Here is an 18,048-nt window from a genome sequence, read left to right on the forward strand (position 1 = left end):
CTATACGCACTTTTGTTGGCAGGGTGATGTCTCTGCTTTTTAGTATGCTGTCTAGATTTGCCATAGCTTTCCTCCCAAGGAGCAAGTGTCTTTTAATTTCTTGGCTGCAGTCCCTGTCTGTGGTGGTCTTGGAGCCCAGGAAAATGATTTTTCCTGTTTATATAGTCATCCTAGTGAATTCAAGGGGACTTACTCATTGAATAAGTTTGGAGTAAGTAGTAAGTTTGCACAATAATGCCATCTTAGAGCTAAATTTAGTATGTTGGCTTTGGACCCATGTGCCCATTCCACTTTCAAATTCATGTAGAACAACATGTGTGGATGCCTCTTTGTGTGAGATAAGTTTTAAGGTGTGGCTTCAATGTACTGGAGAGGGGATTTAAGCCTTTCTCTTGCCTGTGCTTTCTTCAACTCCTCCCACTGAAGAATTGATGGGTAGAAATGGCCATGGGGAGAAGGCAGAGATGGGAATGACAGAATGACATTATATGAAGGAAGGCAAGGCAGCTGAAGCTGATGATTCTGAAAACTTTCTCTGTGTGTGTGTGTGGGGGTGTGTGAAAGAGAGAGAGAAGGTTGTCCCAAGGGTAGAGGCTGACACATCATCATCACTCATATTGTTCTCTAAAGTATTATTGTAGGTGAATGTCTTTCTGTGACAAGATGATGAACCTACTAGGCTTAGCATGTCTTTCTTAAGTCTGTGAGTCACTTGATTGCAGGAGTTCATTCTGAAATAGCAACATTTTTTCCCGTATGCAAGGAGTATAGATTTTACACATATACATGAGAAATAGCTAGGTAGAACTTCAGAAGTCCACAAAGTCCACAAGACACCATCCATTTTCAGTAGATATCTACCACCATATCATTATTTACTTAGTGCATTCCTTTATGCTATCTAATAATCAACTATTTAAGTGCTTTTATACAGTACTCAGTGCTTTTTTTGTCATACAATGCACAGGAATGGAGTTCTGGCACATTTTTTCAACAGATTTTCCAAGATTTAAAAGTAACTTTTGAAAATTTGATGTTTGGTCCACGTGGATTCAAATCGCCCTGTCGAGCATAGCAGGTCAGCAGCAAAATCATTCAAATGGTGCATGCGGGCTGCTTGTGTGTCGAATCCGCTGCATGCGTACTTTGTCCACGCTGGTTGTGGTGGCGCTGCTCAGCTAGTGGCGCTGCTCGGCTTGTGATTGGTCGTGTGGTCGTGCGCTGAGTGCTTACTGCGGGTGGCGACCGCTATGTTTTGTTACACAACTGACGTGTGTGGGTGTGTGTACAGTGATTGACTACGTGCGAAAGGTAAATAATTTCATGAGTTCCAGCACCTTTTTTCTTACAAAAAAAGCACTGACAGTACTTATATGTGCTTTGGAATTTGTCAGGGGGCAGCATCACGAGTGCATTACTGGTGGTGACTTTGCATCTTACAGGCCACTGCTGATGGGCTCACGTTTGGGACCCCCACAGATATCAGCAGCACTTCTGAGTGAGTATGACTGGGCCTGAGCTATTCCAGTAATTAATGCTTCAATATGAATTACTGGATGCTTCCATTGTGGCTGCCCCTGAGTTTTCACATAATTTTGGATGAACCTGGAGATGGTGAGCTTCACTGCTTATGTCAACAATTCTGAAGCACTTACAATTATCAAGTCATGCTTGTCTAAATGCCCACCGCTGCATTATCTGGCCATAGCGATGCGTAACCACAGCTGGAATGAAGGAGCATTTTTTGCAAGTCTAAAGGAGAAGGAAAACTATTATTGCCTGCAAGGAAGCATGCTATCTTAATAATTCTTATCTTCAAGACATGAGAAAAAAAATGTGCTTTTCAAATCCTACATGCATTATAAACCACCATTTACTAAACCTTTGTCCTAAAGTGCCAGCGATTTTTACCTGGGGCAAACATTTTACTGCATTTAAAAGGCCTCCGCAGGATACTAGTAAATCTAAAGCGAACTTTCAAGCCCGATGGATGTAATGAAATCTCAAGTTTTGTTTTTCCAAGTTTTGCTAGACTCCTCTCCAGGGCATTATGCTGTAGCTTCCATTTTGTTGGCCTAACTTCAATGCCTACTTGGCAGATATTGTTGAAAGAAAAATAGCTGGAGTAGATAATAAATGCTTCTTGTGCTAGTTTGGGTTCACCTCAGAGAATGAACTGGAATGTTTTGCTAAGGCTATTAAAATGCTTAGAAAACTGAAGTCAACTCACCATATAAAGGCACCATTTTTGGGCAAAAGCTACAGGGCCAGTGATAGAATAGTGACACAGACTTCTCTAAAGATGCCATCTAGGTCATTCAAGAAGGGAGACCACACTTACCACGAGGAATAATGTGTAATGGCATTTAACTGAGGGAAATGCGGAGATACTGTTGAAGTCATCCGTTTTTATCTTTACCCAAACATGTTCTTAGAATTTAGAAATTTACAATATTTAAAAAATGAAAATAATACATTTCTGCTATCAACAAACATATTCTGGCATACAAGGCTGCAATCCAGTAGATATTACCTGGGAGTTAGTCTCATTGCAGTCAGTGGGGCTTACTGCTTAATTAGGATGGCACCATATTTCTGAACATCTCCTGTTCCAGATAAAGACAAACTGTTATATATATAAGCCCTACAACTGTTCCAGAAAGTGTTTGAGCAAATCTAGGAAAGAGAGAGTACTCCAATATATATTTTTAAAGTCTTACTCTAGGTAGATTTAATCCTATACTTGTCTGCTCAGAAGTATTCTGCATTCAATCTACCGGGCTTATTTCCAAGTAGTAGTTTTAGCACTGCAGCCTCAGTGTACAAATGCTTATATAAAGATAAGAAAGCATGCTAATTTGGTGTTAGATATTGCAAAAATGGCATGATTGTTTAAAAAATACTATTTGAAGCAAATGGAACACCATTAAGGACTGGGCCAGGTGAGCACAATCTGGTTTTAAGTTTTTCAATACCACAGAACTCTTGTAAAGCTTGTGTGATCACATATAATCAACGTTTAAAAGGTAATTATAATAATAGGTCTTATAATGACTAGTGTTATTAGCTGTCCACTGGAATAATCACACAGAGTAGAGTGAATAATTGCCTTTTTTAGAAGTAAACAAAATGAATTAGAAACTTGGAATTTGCTTACAGACCCAAGTAGAATTGCTGTTTAGTTTGAGGTGATGTGGTACACATGGAAACAAAAATATGAACAATTTCTTAAAAGACAAGAAACAAGAAAAAGAGGTTGTACATAATTTCATCATATGCCATGTCTCAGAAATGCAGGGAAATATTCTGCTTTGACATAGGGGAAAAACAGAAATTTTGTTTGTCACAATAGTTCTTACACTACTAGCAGCTGGAGTCATTGCATGATGCTGAATTATTCAGGACAGATAATAGGAAACACTTTTTCATGCAGTTCTTAGTTAAACTATGGAATTCACTACCACAAGATGTAGTGATGGGCACCAGCTTGGATGGTTTTAAAAGGTGACTGGACAAATTCATGAAAAATTAGTCCCTCACTGGCTATGTTTACATTATCATGATGATTATACATTATGATTCCTCCTTCTTTCCTCAGTAAGACTTACTGGTTGCTGGTTGAGATCTCCATAGGAGCATTTAAAACATAAGCCATCCAAAGAATTTCCAAGGGGCTAGATCAGCTTGAAACTAACATTGATGATGGGTGATTTTCCAGATAGAAGACAGCTTATTCTGTGGGTTGGTGACTACCAAAGCATCACTGAAGATGTTTATAGAAAGAGAGAGTTTAACAAATTCTGCACGTTAGCACTAATATCAGAGGTAGGCTTCCTCTGTCAACCAGGTGCTGGGGCACTAGAGCAGAAAGGTGCTATTGTGCTCATAACTTGTTTAGGTGCTTCTCACAGGCAACTGGTTGGCCACCTTATGACCTGGATGCTGGACTAGATAAGTCTTTGCTCTCCTCTAGCAGGAACTCCTTATATTTTTGATTATGTACATTTGAGGGAAACCTGGAAATCCACTGCTCATCAATGTACAAAATACTGGGTGAAATCAGTCCTTCAAAAAATATGGGTTCCCAGCTGTTGTTTGACTGCAGTTCTCTTTGTTGCCAGTCAACAAGATTAATGGCCAGGGGTGTTGCAGTTGCAGTCCAACAACACCTGGATACCCAGGGTGGGGAAAGGCTTGCCTAGGTTAACAAATCCTTTGTCCCAGTGTGACAGCTTTTGTATGTTCATGTGATTTACTTGTTTTCATGTCTCAAAGAGCCCAATGAATTACAGAATACGTTTCTGGGGAAAAGATGATGGCTTAAACCAAAAGTCTAAAGTAATAGTCAGACATAATAGAAAGTGACAGTTCCGGACTATAGGCTGCAGAGGACAAAGTGCTCACAGCTTCAGCTTCCAGTGTGACAGGGAAATGAAGCTTCCTCCCATGCATCAGGATAATACATGCACTATTCTCACCTTTTTCTCTCTTCTGAGACCTTATGAGCTCCGATTCCCTGAATTTATTAACCTTCATTCCCACATCTTCATCATCCATAACCTATTCTTTTACAAAATAACCAAGCATCATCTGCTTGTATTCCTGCCAGGCTACAAAGCTAGCAATGCTGTTTTTCTTTCTTTCTCTTATTAATGAGTTTGAATCCCACCTCTGGAATTTAGCTCACTGGAGAAGCCCTTGGGCTAGTCATACTCTTCCATATGTTCAATATTTTTAATGTCTTTCATGTTTAAAATGTTATATTGATATTAAATGTATTTATTGTTTTGATTGAAATGTTATTGTTCTTTCTGCTTTTTTGAGATTGTACACCACTCAAGGGCCCTTTTCTCTTGGATGGTATATACATTTGATTGGAAAATAAAAGAACTCAGTGCATGCAGAATTAGAAGTTTTAAAAAAATCAAACTGTTACATTGGATGTCTGGGTTTGAGTCTCCACTCAGCTTATTTGATTATTTAGGTCAGTCATGATTTCTAAGGGCACAATCTAGTTGGGATGCCCCAAACCCCCCACAGGTATTCTATCTAGGGTGGAGAAACAGCTGAGGCATTTCTTACCTAGTTGTTCCTCCTTTCCAGTTTCGGCCATCTAGCTTTGGCACTGCAGCAGGGAAGAGAAGTAGGCTGAAGCACCACCAAAGTATGTGCTATCCCAGCAGCTCTAGTCTCTTCTGCATCCCTGTCACACCCCCTTCTCCCAGGTTGTTCTAATGACCTTGGAGAAACAGCTTGCACGGTGTTTTCCAGGCTGTCTGGGAGGCAGGTGAGGGCTGGAGCACAGAGCCACACTTCTGTGCTCTGCGCTCTGCCTCTAACCTTGGATCTGGGAATCCAAAGAATCCTATGGCCCCTTTGAACCTTTTTGTTTTTTGGGAGTAGCACCTATAAAGCTCTGAGCCTACTGCACAAGGTTGTTGTGAGAATAAGGGGCGGTAAACAGCTTTGAAATACTTAGGCAGAATGGAGGAGATAAACTGAACAACTGATAGCTGTGACAGGGACGAGTGTTACACATCAACACACTCATCCTTCCCTGAAAGTCACTTTTTATTGATTATGCACCCTTTTGTAACTGCTTTGCTAAGAGCACAGTATTTAGTAATAGCCTTAAATATGCAATTCTATGTAATAAAAATCTAATCCAGTGTTAATGCAGGGTTAAGAATCATGCTTTAAACCAAGCAAGGTCAGGGAAGTCAGCATTAAAATTACCCGTGCAATTTATTATATCAAGCAGAACTTTACAACTATGTAAGGTAATGTAGAAATATCTGTCATGACAGTATGAAAAATAGGGCTATAATGAGTTAACCAGCTCTCTTGGTGATCAATAGGCAGAGCAAAATCAATACAAAATTCTGGCAGGCCCCCGCAATATGGAAGGTGCAGTTCCTCGCGGCTAGAAAATCGAGAATGATGTTTCCTCACAAAACCTTTCCATTTCACTTCCCAGAAGCCTGAACACATTAGAAGCTGCATGGAAATGCAGAAAATATGCCTTAAAACAGAAGGGCTTCATTTCCCATGTAGAGGAGGGTGGAGGAGAGAATGCTTTTTAACAAACTGCATGGTTATTAGTTTCTGCCTTGAGGCCACAGCTTTCTGCAGAAATTTTCTGTACAATCACAAACAAAATTCCAGAGCTACAATTGTGACAAACTTGCAAAGCAGAGGTTGGAGGATCAGAGGTCTGGCTTGTAATATGCAGTATTTATGAGAAAGCTAAAAGAGTGCCGAGTAATAAGGAAGGAGACACCCAGATTTAGCCGATGGGAGTCCTAATTACATCTGGTTTGAGCTGTCAGTCTACAGCCGCATTCAATTATTTTAAATTTGATGCCAGTATTATCCATCCGACAGACCAAATCCTACTGATCTAATGGTTCCCTGGGTGACAATGAATGCTTGTGTTACTCCCCTACGAAAGCCTAATGGCATTGCGTCCATTTCATCCACCTACATGCACTCTCAGATGTCGGAGATACTGACTGGAGTGAAAAGGGAGGAAAGCCGAAGATTCCAGCACATGCCCTTGTTTAAAGGAGCGGGGCACGCCGCATGGCAATTTTGTAAAACTTCAGTTTTCTAAAGTCTGATTAACCTGATAGGTAAAGTGTTCTCTGATGGCAGGGGCCTAACTCAAGATTCTGCTAATCCTTCAGCATAATCTTTCAAGGGTTTCCTGCTGAAAGGAATGCTAAAAACCAATAACCCTTATCCATATAATAGGCTATTATAATAGGATTATTATAATAATCTAACCTTTGTTCAGCGTTAGTTGGAGTTTCAGTGAGTTATATAAGCAAATGAACATTTGACCTGCATTCTTGTAACTGCACATGATTTTAATATTGCATTTTTACTTGTAAGTGTCATTTTATGTGAAGTGCTTACGAATTCTATTATGTTTAAGTGATACAGAAATATAATGAATAAATTGATGGTACCCAACCTCTTTTGCCATTTGTAGATGGATAGATAGGTATTTAGCGTGAGTCCTCCAGTTGATACCGCCTGCAATCCTTTGCACACTGACATGTGGCTCATTCACATTTGGTCAGAGTGAGAAGCTGGCACTGGGCCTCAGCACAACCATTGTGTCAATATCAGTACAGAATCCAGATTATTCTCTAAGTATGCCAGTGCATAACGTATGAAGACTGAAGCACTAGGAACATAGGCACATAACTCTGCAGGTGCAGTCCAAAGTTTTCTAGGAATGGTTACCCAGAACTCCCTTCTTGTTTGCCTTTCAGCAGTGGAAACTTAGAGGCATGCTGCCTTGAACATTTTATATATTCTGTTGTATTTACGTGCAAAACTTTTAGACTGCTCCACATCTAAACAAAGCAGTGTACAGTACAAGATAAAAATAAAAACATCATATTAAAACCTGTCAAAATAAAACATATTGAACCTGTTTTAAAAACAGAATACCAATAGGAGCCATGACTGGTCAATCAAGGGCGACTTCTTGAAACAGCAATGTCCTCCGCAAGTGCTGAAAGAGACACGGTGTTGTTGCATATTCTGACCTCCAGAGGCAGTGAGTTCCACAGAACAGGGGTTTTGATGTAATGATCACACTTAATTAGCCACTGATGGACCTGCCTTCCATAAATGTGTCCAATCCCTGTGTAAAACCTCCTAAGCCAGCGGGAATTATACTAACATGAGGTTATGAAAAATCCTGCTGTAAGAATTGCTCTTCTTTTGTACATTCTGACTCCATTGCCAGTCAATTTTATGGAAAAACACTTGTGCTAGTAATATGTATTGGCAAAATAACACACACCTTTACCATATTACTTCTGAATTCCCACAAATTAGAAAGAGTTCTCCAAACCATTTGCTTGTGGAGATGGTGCTACAATCTTTTGATCATTCGGGCAGATCTTTCCTGTCCTTTTTGCTGCTCTCTCATATGCATCCTGATGTCCACAGTTTTATATAAAAGTATACTGACTTATAACCTTATTGTCAGATCCTTTTGTAACTATTTCTAGCATGGATGTTTCCATTTTTACTAGAACTGCACTTGATACTTTCATTAAAGTATACATCATGATCCCAAATCTCTCTCTTAATTAAATACTACTATTTTAGACCCTGCTGGACTTTGATGTGAGTGCATGTGTAGGAGGGCAATATCCAATGTACATTGTTTTCCACCTATATGAAATGTCATGTTCATTTACACAGTTTTTATATACTCCTTTGAACCTCTTTGCTCTAGGACAGATTTTTCCCCCAGTAACACATCTGAAGTTTTTTTTTTACTTTTGATTTGCAACTTTTGCAAGTATAGTATTTTGCAAATGTAGTAAGCTCTTATAGAGACATAAAATGAATGAAATGTCCATCCATCTGTACCAACCATATTTAATGGATATAACCATACACAGCAGGGGAGACATCAATGCTGTGCCTACTCACCCTGCAGCTGGCAAAGATAAATAGCCTTGAGTGACAGAGATGGTTGAAGGAGTGTCCTTGTGCTACAGAACTGTTCCTGTGCTTTCAAACTACTTTTTGCTTCACATGAACAAGTCCATTCAGAAAGACCACACAGAACAGTTTCAGAATACCTCCTGGTTGCTCGCTTTCTGTCCAGAAGCAGCTTAACAACTGCTTGATTAATAAGTGCATCTTTAACAGCACTGAAGCACCTTCAGGGGATGTATTAAAAATACAAACAGCGTGCCACAACTGAAAAGTCCTTCCCACTGGTTGTCGTTAGTTGTAAGTTCACAGGAAATAGAAAAACTGGAAGGCTTTGATCTATAGATGTCAATGAATGGGCAGTTTTGTATAGGAAAGAGTGTTTCCTCAAATAACTTGGCCTCAAATTATTCAGCTCCTTCTATGCCATTGATATCCCCTTGGTCTTGGCCAAATAACATTTTGGAATCCACTTACAGTTCTCTGAGCAAAAGTGTAACTCACTGGGGAACTCCTCAGAGGAAGAACTGGAGCTCTCAGCAACTATGGGTACCACAGACCAGAGACTGCTACCAGATGAGGAGATGGCTGCAAGTTTACTTCTGCCAGCAGGAGGGCCTCTGCTTCTGAAGCACAGGCTGAACAACCCCTGGCTCCCGTGGACATTGCTTCCTCAAAGAACTCGCACTGGGAGAAAGACTCCCCAGGTGAAGTGTCTCCTCAGGAGCAGAGCTCCCATCAGAGATCTTCAATGCACCGTGCCTCTGTCCTGGGTGGGACTCGGCAGGCTCTGGCAATCAAAGCTTTTAGTGCCCTCTTGGTCTGTGCTAAGCTCTTCTATCCTGGCTTGTAACTGGTGCTTTTGCTCTGGATGACTGCTCGACTTTGCATCTGGGCTTTTTATTCCTCAAGCTATGAAACTGATCCTTCTGATGAATTATAACCTCCCCTGGAACAGGTGACCTCCCAGATTTCTGGACATGGGAACTGCCTACCCACTGGAGACCTAGAATTTGGTCAAGGTACAGCCACACCTTACTGGTCCTCACCTCACTCACCACTGCTTCTAGGACCTGCACAGCTGCATCTGACTCAAATCCCAGAGACAAATAGATGCTGTGGCACTCCAAAGAAGCTCTCCCAGCAGCATTCACCTGTTCACCAGCAAGATCAGAACAAAGCAGTCCACCCCTCCTGTCCTTTGCTGAGCTACTGAGGAAAATCTCCCTTTGGAGGGATGCTTTCTCCACTAGTAAACACTCGTTTCAGAGAGGAGAGATTTGCTTTGGGATTGCAGCTGGAGAAGAAAGAGTGAACTTCTCTTTCCATGCCTGTTTGGATCCTTGCTAATCAGTCCACCCAGATGATGAAATTTGCATTTTTTTTAACACTACTATTCATTTAACCTCAGAGGATAACAGCATTTGCCTCCTCACAGCTGGCAGAGAGAAACAGGAGGCTTCTGATTGTTCCTAGAAAAGACTTTCAATAGGCGCACAAAGAGTCTTGAAGCAAATCGGCAGAGCCCAGAACAAAATGTTTGCTGGTTAACAGTTGCAACATTACCGTCCTGGCTAACTTTGAAAAATGCATCTCTCTTCCATGCTCAATGCTAGGACAACAAAAGAGCCAAGATGATTTAAACCTTAAGCACCATTTTCATTAAAAACCTAGGATGGATATTTAGGAAAATGAATTATTTTCTAAGAGGAATTTTTGGGCACAGTAATTTTCGTTACTGGATGTAGTCATATTATTCAAATCTCTGCTCAGAGGGCCAAACAGAATAATGCATCACACTTAGAAGAGTATTTCAAAAGAGACAGCTTACTTCAGCGGAGTTCTGAGAGCCAGATCTCTCAAAAAATAAATGGCGATTAAAGTGAAATATTGGGCTGCTTGCAGTATCACTTAGCCGGTTGCATAAGAATGCTGAAGCAATGTTACTGGTAACGTTAGTGACCGCAGTAAAGAGAAAAATTAATATAGCAGCCAAGAAGATATGACAACTTATGGAAAACCCATTTATTACCTTAAAGGGCTTTTTCATAATTGTTACAGCTTTACCCACGGTGGTTGGAGGATGAGTCGTAGGCTATATTTCCCTCTCAAGTTGCAGAGGCTATAATATGTTTTCATAGCTGGTGTATCTTTGAAAATTCAGACTCTCTAATGACTTGGTAAAATTGAGTTTATTTGCCTTTTCCTGCTTATTCATTTGAACCAAGAATTCATGTTTCTAAAAATTAGAAAGAAAGAGAAAGGAAGCCATGCATATGTCTTGTAAATCGTATTAATGATGATGAGACTGCCTGGCAACCCGGTGCCATTAACACATCTTAGCCAAGCTTACAGCAAATAAGCAGACGCCGAGGCCACAATAAACACCACAGTGCCACTTTCCTTTATGTCTTGCATCCTCATTTGGGCAAACGACTATAATCAATTTTAGTATCATGCAATGAAGTGGTGGCGTTTTTAGATTGGGGAAGAGATCATTATTTTAACTCTGCCAGTGCTTTGTCAGGGAGAAACCTTCAAATTGCTCTAGCAGAACCTCCAAGATATGCATTTAGATAAAGGAAGGAGGAGGCTGAGCCAACCAATCGAGCAAATTAATGCTCACCCCCTCACTCTCAGGACTTCCCCTTGGTGCATGGTGCGATGCTGCGGGAATGAGGCCTGGAACTGCAAGGTAAGCTGCTCCAAAACCTCAGTGGTGCTCAGTTCCAGGTGTATTTGTATACGGTTGTAGCCAGGATATCTTATTAATGGGGTTCATAGGGGCATAGGTTAAGCAGGGAACGATGGAAACTCTACATGTACTTACTGTATATAACATTGTTTTTGGCCACTCGTATGAGCTTTTCAAGGTAGCATGTAAGATAAAAATGGCACAAAGGCTACCAGAAGCACATAGAAAAGAATAGTCAATAATGTACTCTGTTAGAACAGAGCAAAAATGGACCGTATCAATGCAATATGCAGCCTGATGATTATGGAAAGGGCAGCAAGAAAAGGTGGGCACTTTGGAGGTCTTCAGAGCCTTCCTGAAGACTTCAAAGAAGCCTGATGAAGCCTGGAATCAGCTTGAATTTAGGAATTTACGTAGGTTCTATATTGCCAAGGAGTAACGTGGGACAGTGAAAGTGAACGATATGGGTGATAGATTCAAAAATTTTATGAAGTATCCCCACTTAAGGCTTGGAATGTGCTTACCTTCTCCACAGGACTCTTGATTAGCATCCTCAGAAGATTAGCTTTCCTTCATGTCTCATACATCCAGTTTACGTGTAATACCCACCCTAGTGAGATTAAGCTGGGAAAAGATAGGAAGGGGGCATTCTCTGTAGTGGCACCCAGACTTTGGAACTTGCTCCCCAGGAACATACAGCTGGCACCAACCTTGCTTCCTTTAAGCACCAGGAAAAAATCTGTTCCAACAGGCATTTGGTTAATTTAATGTGGGTCTTGTTACTGATTTATTTATTTAATGGATTGGTTTTGTTTTTAATTATTTGGCTGTAATTGGTCTGTGTTTTCAGTATGATTCTACATTATCTTTTATCACTTGTATAGTATTTTAGTAATTTTATTGCTTTTAAATTTTATTAACTGTACTTTTATATGCTTGTTTAGCATTTTGTAAGCTGCCCGGAGAATCCTTGGGTTGTGGGGTGACATAAAAATAAAACAAACAAACAAATACATTTGTCAGAGTGAAGATCTCACAAGATGCCAGATTCTGTAATTTGGCATTCTTCATGTGTTCCATCTGGGTATTCAGAAAGATGACCTTGAACTGCAAAATATAAAAAAGGTCTGTTCCACTGTGAAACCTCACTTTTATCAGACTTGGTGTGACATTTAATTCAAGTTGAGTATATTAATAATGTTCACTGTAACCACCTCCACTGCTTTTGAAATTTAAAAAACGGTTTAAGACAGTTTAGGTGATATTCTATGCTTTTGGAAGTAAAAGGAATCTGTAAGTATGGGTATTTTTAGACTCAGAATATATTGACTGTGGGAATGGACTGCAGCTTTATATGTGGAAGTTCTCAGGTTGGGTTCTTTGCACCTCCAGATAAAGGGATCAGATTGCAGGCTCTGGTAAAAGTCTCTGCCATTCTGAGTACACAGTATTGGGATGGACAGACAAATAGGCTGACCTGGCTTGAGATAACTTCCTGTAACAATTCCCACAGTTATTTGAATGGCATCTAGAATAGATTATTATAGGCTGAGTCTACAGAGCCTATATCCAATATGTCTGGGGTTGGAATATATGACTAATTAGTTCTGGGAACTCTGAAATCCTTTGCTGCTTATATGATTCCTTTCAAGAGAAGCAGAAGCCAGACTAGGGATATTTGACTATTTCTTTTCGGTCGTCGCGGTTCTCCTGGCTGTCACCAAAGCTTTTAACGGAAGTAGTCTTTACAGTCTGTCCGTATGAGCAGGCTTACAATACCATGCAAATATGCTCTGCAAAATGGAACAGAGGGATGAGACTTTAAGGGCGAGAACAGGTAAAAGTTCGCTTCAGTAGGCAGGCAATCCCAAAATAAAAAGAAAACACATCTAACTTGCTGCATGTTCAGCTGGTGTCAGATTAGAGCAGCATTTCCGCAGCTGAGTGCCTCCAAGTCTGTTTTGCTTTCATCTTCCTTCTGCCCCAACCAGTATTGGCCAATGATCAGGAATTCTGGGAACTGTAGTCCAAGACTTCAGCTGGGGACTTACTAAGACTAAAGTCTGAACTTAGATTAATTCACTAGATGGTAAGAGCCACTGAACACAGTGGGAGTGACTGAGATGCATAGGACTGTATCATGCATCAATCTCACCCTGAACGTAGCATTTCTCCAAGGACAGATGTTATAGCATCTTTATGATCTCACATGTGTTATAAAATATTTGACCCAGATAAGGGCTTTTCATGTAACTCCCGTCCATATATTCCCTCTCCTCCTCCTCCATCATCATCGTCTTCTTTCTCGTCGTCTCCTTCATCGTCTCCTTCGTTGTCATCTTCTTCGTCTTCCTCTTTTTCTTCTGGCATTGAACTGAGGCGAGGCAATGCTCATGGACACACACACACACACACACACACACACACACACACTCATGCTATTGGATTTCCAGTGGCATGGGAAAGAGTACCAATGCATAAATGCCCTGCTCCCAACAGTTTTCTGCTTGATTTGTTGGGGTGGCGGCCATTTGTGTGCTGTACTTCTTCCTCTTCCATGTGTTGGATGTAAGCATGGAATACTGCAAGGTTTCAAGAGCCTGTATTTTGTATAAAAATACAGTACATTTGAGCTTCAGCAAAGAATAACTCTCTCTCTCTCTCTCTCTCTCTCTCTCTCTCTCTCTCTCTCTCTCTCTTTCCGTGTGGGTGGGTGGGTAGGGTGGGGGTTCAAAATCAACCACATATGCCCACAGGAAGGCATATACATTAATACTTCCTATTAAATCACTTAAACACATACAATTATGCAACACATGCTTAAGTATATAACATTAAGGAACGGCACATAGAAGGATACACAGTGTGTGGTGCATGAGCATGCCTAGGGACCATAGGTTCACCCTCCAGCTGATTCAATAGAGTATTCCAAAAGTTGAACTCTGGGGCTGAGGTTAAAGTACTCTTACAGGTGACCTGGTAATCTAACAGTGACACACACTGAATGAAGCATGTTCATTTCTAGCTACAGCGCTGCATAATGTTTATGATAAGGATGCACAGATAGTCCATGAAGTCAGCTAGACATCAGTTAATAGCTATAACCTCATCCCCACAGGTTTGAGGTTTCGAAGGAGAAGGAACAATGGGATCACTCAAAGTATCCGTATGTGTCACTTTTTGGTGTCCACTGACCTCCTACTTACGCTTGGCTATGGCCTTCTAAATAGCAATAAAGGGAAATACTGCATGAGATCTGCTTGAGTTTACAGTTCTGAACATATTGATAAACGTATTATTTCCCTACCTTTGCTGTGTATTGAGGTGCAGTAATGACAAGGTAAGCTTGTAACATAAAAATAGAATAAAGATGCTTTACTGCTGTGCACCCAGCTTGTCTGAGTTTTTGCACCATTAATTAAACTCACTAGATGCTCAGTTCTGAGCTGTTCCCATTGGGAGAATTCCACAGGGGAAGTAAATAGTAGGAAGCCGCCTTAAACCCACTCAGGGCATGGCCCATCTAGCTCACTACTGTCCACCGTGCCTGAAAGACACTCTTCAAATTTCAGGGAAAAGTCCTTCCCAGCCCCAGCTGAACCCGGGATTTTCTGCTTCCAACGTACATGCTCTGCCACAGAGCCGCAGCTTGTTCTCTGGTCAATTGCTTGTTATATGACAGGAGCGAAATACCTGTATTTATCAGACAGCTGTACCACCCTCAGGACTACTTTGGTCCCTCCATTAACATAATTTGAATTCAGGTGGTACACACAGCCACCATGCATTAAACTACAGTTATCGTTCAGCAGGTGCTTCAGGTCATCCAGAAAGACCTCTGATAAACATCCGTCCTGGTTTTCTCAGAGATGAAGGCAATTCATTTCTTGCAGCAGAAATTCATGTTTAGTAAATGTTAACAGCCATCTCAGGAAATACATACCTCACCAGACTGACTTAAACAATACACAGTGGGATAGAAAATAAGTTGTGGAAGTTATGTCCATATTCTGCTTTACAGTAGATGCTTCTCTTGGAAATTACAGCACTTGATGTTACTGCCCCCTCTCTGCATCCACAACTAAAGGGCAGTGGATGTGTTTTCCTGTTGAATGATGCAGCTCTCTATGCTATCCTGCACAGTCCTTGGATACAGAAGACCAGACAAGCCCAGAATAGCACTGAGTGAGCACCCATTATGGTCATGAACAAAGAAATTTTCCAGGTCAGTCTACCGAGGAACCGAGGAACCGAACAAGTGACAGAGACACTATCAGGTGCAATAATGCAATTAAGCTTAAACAATGTCTGACTCATCAAGCCAAAAGTTGGCTACTAGTGATAATAAGGTGCCTTATCCAGGTCTCAAGGCACATTTTTTTTCTTAATGCCTAGGTGAGTAGAAATTGGAGATGTCCAAAACCTGGCAGGCCAGAATGCAGAGCTATAGATGGGTGCAATGGACTCTGTGTGGCTCATTAACTCCGAAGGCCTAACTTTAATCCCTTGTGTTATGCGAAGGCATTAACATTTTATATGGCTGAAAGGAGTAATACTACCAGTGTATTTGTTTTATTATAGATGTGTCTTTGGTACTGTATAGAGAGGGTTTCTGCCTTGTGAAGCCACAGTATTGTTGAAGCAATTAGTGCAAGATGTATCCATTCGCATGCAGCTGTACATGCGGAATATGTCAGAATGTAAGGCAACTGTGGTGTTTTGAGTTCTTTCAAGGGAGACTTTTTACCATATACCGCTCAAGTGTAAACTGTGCAGATTCGAACATCATGAAATAGCCCGGTATGCTGGATTCTCCTCACTCCAGGCAATTGGCAATGGCAGTGGTAAAACTGATCTGTTTTAAAAAAATGTATCTGATATAGCAGTTAATTGGAAACCACACTTGTTATGACAACATGCTTTCAAAGCAGTCATGACAGCAGATGGTCTCTAAAGCAAATTAAAAGCTAACAAACCACTTTTGTTAAGTTGCTGGCAAGGCTTAAAAATACCAGACTGTAAATATTCAAAGTCCTTCTATCTCTAGAGCGCCCCAAGATGATCTAGTTTGCATTTTTATACTTTTAAATAAATTTTAGCCATTTCAGGGCTTGCCCTTGTCACCAGGTAGATGGAGTGTGCACACTTCTATCTAGACACTTTTGTCCCTGAACTGACCAAAAAGTGTTTTTCATCTTCACGTTCTCTGTGCAGTCTCATATTTCTGTCCTGTGCCTACATCAGGCAACAGTTGGAACCTTCTAGAACTAGGGGAGGGAATTATTTTCTGCAGGAAGCCCACTCTTTCAAAGGGGACTGGCTCCTCCTTTCTTGTAAAGGTCCTTTTATCCATGGCAGCATCATTAGAACTTTCCCTCCCTTGCAGAAAACTAAGCCAGGACTTTTCTTGTCCTCCTCCTTTTTCACTCTTCACTTAAGTGAGAATAAATAAGTCCATTCCCAATGTGTGTATTTCAGTTCATTTCAGTGATTGTCTACACCATTTCTGCACCAAGAGTGAGGTATCCAGCTCTTTCCTCTGATGAATGTGAGTGTTGCCTTCTTTGTCCCACTGAAGGGCATGCAAGAAACCCCTGTGCCAGCTTTGAGAAACGCATCTCTCATCAAGTCTAATGTAAGCTCTTTATGGGACAAGAATATTGCAATAGCTTCTCCATCTCTGGGACCAGCCATGTTCTTAGTCCTCGATCCCCTCTCTAATACTCTAGAAAGTTCACACCTGAAGGAGGTGCCTTTGCTGGACCTTCCTAGAGTGAAGGGCAACACTGAGCGCAGGCCTTCCCACCCCTGCGCCTCCCTGGCTAGCCCATCCCTGCTCTCAGAGATGCGTGCTGACGTCTGGGAGACCCTTGCTTGCAGGACTCCAGCTACACACGTTTCAGCCCCTTGGCTCTTTCACAGCACTGCCAGAAATGCTGGGCCTCTTCTTTTTGGAAAATTAAAGATGAAGGAGGAAGGCCCGTTCCATTAAAATCAGTGGGAGCTCACCTACTGCTACATCTGACAATCAGGAGGCATAAGAAGAATTGAAAGGCTGGTTAAGAGAAGGGGAAGAGAAATAATCTCAGGCTGTGACACAGCTAAAGCTGAAAGTGGTTTCAGTCCAGGGAATACTTTGTAAGGGGAATTCAAGTATTACTGGAGAGAATCCTATGGGTTTATATGCTTATTTGACTTTAAATCAGCAGTATCAAGACTGCATTGAATCTTGCATTTTTTGTGGGAGGGTTATAGGCCTTGTTTATACATATTTCCATACTGATGCTTACCATAAAGAGGTTATTAGCTGGATCCATGAGTTGAATCCATTGCTTTGGGGCACCTGATAACCTCCTGTTACAATTGTATTTCTCTTGGGAAATAGTTCAGATATGAACAGTGCTGGTAACATGCCTGTAAAAATCCATATGGAATCACTGAGTGAGCTCATCTATAGGTCTGGAATGATCTCAGTCAGGGTTGATATTCTCCACCAGCTTGTACAAGTATACATGTTGTAACTTGGGCTTTTTGGATTTGTTGCTTTTGCTTTCACCCGTTCTTTAAAAATATCCCTTTTATTCCATATATGAAGTACTCTACATTTTCCATTAATGTCTGTCAAAAGTGAAAGTCTCATCCATATTCTCAATAGGTATGTAGAGAAACACCTGTTCCTAAAATAGAGAACTGTACACTGTAAATGGTAAAAATGATGAGCCCATCAGGAAAACAAGAGGTGGCCACCCTAGTTTAGTAATGCAAACATGTCTGAATACTCAGAGACTCAAACCCTTTTGAGAGAACAAGGCTCTCAAAGCCCTGGGGCTGGGTGGACAGATCAGTAAATTGAGCATCATCCCACTGAAGGGTCCCTGGCATCAAGG

This window comes from Varanus komodoensis, unplaced genomic scaffold (assembly GCF_004798865.1).
Source record: "Varanus komodoensis strain SLA01 unplaced genomic scaffold, ASM479886v1 scaffold32, whole genome shotgun sequence".
Taxonomy (NCBI): domain Eukaryota; kingdom Metazoa; phylum Chordata; class Lepidosauria; order Squamata; family Varanidae; genus Varanus; species Varanus komodoensis.